The sequence below is a fragment of the Diadema setosum genome, chromosome 1, assembly GCF_964275005.1.
Source record: "Diadema setosum chromosome 1, eeDiaSeto1, whole genome shotgun sequence".
Classification (NCBI taxonomy): Eukaryota; Metazoa; Echinodermata; class Echinoidea; order Diadematoida; family Diadematidae; genus Diadema; species Diadema setosum.
In genome coordinates this window covers 40505180-40511228 of record NC_092685.1, presented here as the reverse complement: position 1 = coordinate 40511228, position 6049 = coordinate 40505180, and the positions used below count along the sequence as shown (strand labels likewise).

The 6049-nt window shown below is 36.4% G+C and overlaps 1 long non-coding RNA gene across 1 annotated transcript; it reads right to left on the bottom strand.

Annotated features, from left to right (window-relative positions):
* Positions 1–1479: 1479 nt before the first annotated feature.
* Positions 1480–3950, bottom strand: LOC140230505 (uncharacterized). Its single transcript, XR_011901401.1, has 3 exons — positions 3558–3950; positions 2271–2388; positions 1480–1602 (listed from the first exon to the last, which is right to left on the bottom strand). It is a non-coding gene; the product is annotated as an uncharacterized lncRNA (long non-coding RNA).
* Between the last annotated feature and the right edge of the window lie 2099 nt (positions 3951–6049).

The window sequence follows — 6049 nt, the reverse complement described above, 5'->3', positions numbered from 1 at the left end:
AGAAATACTGCAAAACCACATAAAATTCCTGCCAAGTATCAATGAGACCATCGTCAGGTCAAACAAGTTCAAAATCACACAGTTGCTTGATGATGTGACGCCGACTCAACCGCCGATGAGCCTACTTTTAATCTCCGGCACAAGTAAGACAGAGGAAGTCAGCATCACCAAGAAACAGATATCTGAAATGAGCAACAAAAATCAGTCAATCGAGAGTAAGTCATTAAAAGGAGTTCTATGGAAAAGAGTAAAACTGTGCCTGATTGCCCCTCTAATTAAACAGACATGGAAGTCATTGTACGTAGTGCATTAGACATTAAATTAGTCAATTATACCATCCAGTCAGCAGCCTATGAAACCAAATATATAGCATTATTTTCCTACAAATATCTTATAAAGTGAAAAAAAGTATAAGAAACCTCTAATTTTCTCAAAACATGAAGCAGAGCAGAATACAAGAAATCCTACAGAAGTGCTGAGGTTTAGTTGTGAAGAAGTACAATCATAATGACAGATGTTTTACACATAGTTAACTCATTCAATTTTTTTGCTTTTAAAGGACACATTTGTACACATTAGCGTACAATGGGCAATAATTTTACAATGTGTACAATTAACAATTAGCCTGTGATATTTAAATGACGGCCCTTGGTTTCAACAATAACATGGCAAAAGTGTGCGAATACACCAGTGGGATGGGAGAAGGGGAGGGAAGTTCATGCCACACTCACCTTATACTGACAGTGCTTCCATCTGGAATATTTCCTGTAGTGGTGGGAAGTAGATAACCAACATCAGTTACATCTTGAAGGACAGCTAACCAAGGCATGATCTGCATGTTTGACAACATTACTTATCAAAATTATCACTCATTACTTTATGTTGAAACGTACAGACAAAGTCTGTACACAATTGAGTAATTTCATCACCAGTGGTGCATCAGACAGTATGTATGGTCTTGTATTCATACATGTATGCTACACGTCTTTTTATGACTTTGTCTGACACAGAGAAGGCTGAGGCAGGATTGCATCTAATTGAGAGGAGCAGTCATTATTACAGTGCCATCTGGACTGCTTGACAGGCACAAGTTGATAAATCCCAGCTCAAGATAGTATCATGCTTGTCCTTATACTCTGAAAAGGCTTCATGGAGCAAAACAATTCATTGCATACTGTATGTGAAGATGAATGCTGCTACTGCATGTACTAATATACACAGCCAAGTATCTATAAAGACAATGGATAAATCTAATCAAATCAATACATGCATCATTATCTAATATTACAATCCGCACGACAAAGCATCTGACAGAAGATAGCTTGCTAAATGCACTAATGTTATCACTCGGCACAATGTAGCAAGGGCATAATATTACAATTATGTAAAGGAAGAACTTGACCAATATTAATAGAAATGTGTGTACAGTCATGGACAATAAAGGGAGCACTAACCTCTCTCCAGAAGACCCAGAGGATCCCCACGACGATGATGAGGGCAGACATGACTACATAAATAAGAAGAGGTCTGGTGATCATGGGGTCACGAACCTAACGAGGAGGCTTCCTTATTACATCCTTGTCCAATGGCTCCACTCCGAGACTGGACAGAGGAGTGGGGAGAGAATGAAACATTATCATACAGTAATGTGAACTACAGAATGCACAATTTTTTTTTTTTCATGTCAGTATTTGTTCATTATCCATCTTTGATAATACATGTATACACACTCTTTCTTTCTTTTTTTTAAAGAATGAACATATATTTGTCCTTTCTTCCAAATTAACAATAAAATCTGTAGCCATATAGACAGAAAGGATTTCTGGAAACAACATTAATGTGTGGAGTAGAAATAGTTGGCGTCCAGACTTTCCAATAAGAAGGGTCACAAAGAGAAGGAGAGTGGCATACAAATGAGACTTCGAAACACTGCTGATTTGAGAGGTATTGATTTTTACTTTTACAAAATTATTTCCCCCATGACTGAAGAATTATAATGGTACTCACTAAGATGCTGCTTTAGCCGATGAAAAGGTAAAATGAAATATTTTGAAACCAAAGCTTTAATGAGGTTCAAAGATATTTGCTTGAAGAAATTTGATTGATTGATTGATTAATTGATTGATTGATTGACTGATTGATTGATTGTGAATCTTTATGCAGAGTGGCCTGATTAGACTGAATCAGAATAATGACTGCACTGCCGGCATAATTGCCCTACCCCTTCAGAATACTCTCAGACCTGCTGATGTGTGCACATTGTGGCTCACCCTTGAGCAGGTGGTCCTTCCATGATGACGTTGATCCAAAGGCTCTGCATGGCATTGAGTGGGTTGGGAAACCTCATGATGATGGATAGGGCTATCAGGGTCCAAGGCAGCTATGCTCCTACCAACACAGAGAAACAAACAAACAAACAAACTCATATGTTGCAATCTATCTTCATAGATCCTTCACTTCATACTTTTGCATTTAACCCATTAATGTGTCCATGCAAATTGGTCATTACGGGATAAGTTTTCATCAATAATTCAAATTTCAACTGATTTCTTGCAAAGTAGAAATCAATACATAATCTTATCACAATTTGTATTCATATTCGTTTCAATCAAATTACAAATGATTATAAATGATTACACATATTTACATCATTTGTTATTAAGGGGTCATTTTCAATAAGACTACGTTGTGCTTCTCATGATTTCTCCATTATCATATTTGACACAGTGCATTTTTGTTTGTTTGTTTGTGTTTTTAATACAGATTTTGTCAACCAATAATGAAAGTGAAAATAAATGAGATGAATGAATGAAATGGATGAATGAATAACGTTTATTGGAGAATAAGCATCAACCCATTTTAATTCTTCCGTGAAAACACTGATTAGAGTCTTTAATGCCTATATTTGAATAATTATTCCACCATACAATTATTTTGAACGGAATGAAGTATACAATCTTTCATTTTTGGCATGCAGAACTCAATTGAAGCAAAAATAGTGAACGATTTTAAGCCAAACATTTTCGTGTGTACACTGTATTCCAATTTTGCAAATTTTGTGAGATCAAAGAGTCACAAAATCAAAATACATGTACATGCAAAAGTTCTTGTTTACACTGTATGCACTGTATGCATTGAATTCAAGTGGCATGCTGAACTAGAAATGTCGCTAAGGCGACTGGTATGCCTCCGCCATAATGCATGATTCTCCTAATAGGTCTACTGTACATGTGGACAATGTGTGATTACATTTTCACACAATTGGCAAAATATTAAAATAACAAGTTTGTCACAAATGTGTTGAATATTCACCTTCCTTGACCTAAGTTTGATTGGATGAATAGGAGAGCATGCATTTGGGGATTTAAGGACTTTAACTTGACTTTGCCCATTCATAAGTTTATGCATTGAGTACTTTTCAAGGTATGGAGAAAAAGTGCAATTTCTGTATTGAAAAGTACATTGTTACCATTTTCATCTGGCCTCTGATGGTAAAATTCATAGGATAATCACTGTCAGGCAGAACATGCATAAATATGTAGAAAGTTTCATGATACCTTGAGCCACTTCTGAGATATGGAGGAAAAAGTTAGTTCAGCACTTTCCCTTGATCTTTGACCTTTTGACCTTTAAGGCAAAAAAAAAAAAGAAAAGAAAAAGTTTCCAGAGAATCTCTATCAGGTTATACATGCATACACCAAGTGTAAAAAAAAAAAATAATCCCGCTGGCATTGCATAAATATGAGGGAAATAGTAAAATGTTGAAGTGTTGCCCTTTTCTTTGGCCCCTGACCTTTGACCCCATGAACCCTAAATTCTCTAGATAATCATTGTCAGTCAGTACATGTATATATGCTATGTTCCATGAAGATACCATGAACAATTTCCAAATTACGGACAAAAAAATATTGTTACTTGACCTTTTGACCTTTGACCTCATGACCCCAAACTTCCACCAGAGAATCTTAATTGGGTAATACATGTATACACCAAGTTTTAAGAAAATATCTTAAGGCATTGCATAGATATGTTGGAAATAGTGAAATTTTACGTATTTGACCTTGACCTTTTGACCTTTGATCTTGAGCATGTGCACCCAAAAGTTGATAGGCACAACTTCACCCCCTAATACACATACATGCCAAGTTTCATTAGGATACCTCAAAACGTTTTTTAGTTACGCTGTCCACAAAATTCATTACGGACGGAAGGACGGACGGACGGACAACCCGAAAACATGATGCCTCCGGCACCACTTCGTGGCGGAGGCATAAAAAAAAAGAAAAAAAAAAGGCTGTCAGCTGTGATTCAAGAAAATTTCACACTGCAAATATTTCTTGCTTTAAAGTATGCACAAAACTACTTCCATTGGGGTGTAAGAACAACATTTTGTGTAAGTAGAGAATAGAGATTGTTAAGAATTGGGTGTGCACTTTTGATTATTGCAACACAAGATAGATACTCTAGAATCTACTTTTTGAAACAAAAATCTTTACAGTATCCTGTCTTCATTTCTTTCTGAATCTACAACTCCTCAAAGATTAGCTGATTGATGTAACTACCTTTATGAGGGTCGTAAAATTTTGATATACACTGATCAGGATCCTCTGATAAAATAGTTATCGCAGCACAAGCATGGCTCCTGTAAGCAATATGTTGATTAAACAGAATTTCCCCACTAGTTAAAGTCAGGGTTAACCACTCTGGAATTGGACTCCAGCTATCACTGGGGTAACATGACTCTCAACTGGTATAGCCATTGAAGACAGCTGCTCTGGTTTGTCCAAAAGATCCACATTCTCTCGACGGAAAGACTTTGACTTGGCACCAGCAAAGTTCCTGAAAGAATACAAGACAAGCTTATCAACAAAGAACATGATACATGTACTACAAAATACCACAAATCATAAGCAATTACATCTGGTACAGAAATCCTATGACCCACCAAACAAACAAATAAGCACAAACTACAATAACAGTGAACACATTCTGAACAAGACACTTTTTTTTTCTTTTAATACTGCACAATTTATTCTGACAAATGATGTATGGAATTGCGACTGATTGACAAATTGCCCCACATCGACGTAAATAAGCACTGAATTGATCAGTGTTTTAGTAGTAGCCATGATAAAAAATCATGGGCGTACATACTCGAGCAGGATTCGAACCTACGACCTCCTGATCACCGGACAGGCGTCATCTCCACTAGACCACCGAGCTTTCGCCCGACAGCAAGTGTTGGTTCTAATCCTTATAGCATGCAGCGGGTACTGCTTTGTTATTCAAATTCATGAAATTCTTCCGTCGAGATGTTTTCATTGCGACTGATTGACAAATTGCCCCACATCGACGTAAATATCATGGCTACTACTAAAACACTGATCAATTCAGTGCTTATTTACGTCGATGTGGGGCAATTTGTCAATCAGTCGCAATGAAAACATCTCGACGGAAGAATTTCATGAATTTGAAGAAGTATGGAATTGTTTGCTTGATTTTCTTCTGAACTTAATAATCTATGCTTTATAATAAGGAGCTACAGTGTCAAACCTTGGCAAAACCATCACTGGATCAATAGAGATGAACACAAAGTGACTCCACGTCTTCCAGTCCTCTTCTGTTTCCCAGATCTCGTAGACAGCATAGTTACAGGTCCCCTCATGGCCTCAAACATTCTCACACTGTAGCTGCCATTGTGTATTAGTGGAAACAACAGAAATACAATGCATGACATTACTGGGTAAATACTGTATACCTTTTGGAACATAATTTTATCAACATATAATAAACTTGATGTTGAAAAGATGAACTGAAATGTTTCCAATTAGTACCATATTGATGTACCAGTACTTGTTTCAGGTTTCTCTAGGTACTGCTATTACAGTTTGCCTACAATATATTTAGAGGCATATATATTGTAATTCTGCAAGGGGGAAAGCAATGATAAATGATGATGATGATGATGATGATAATCATGACTAGAAACATCATTTTCATTATTCAAGTAATAACAACAGTGATAATTCATCATGAAAATTTTATTATG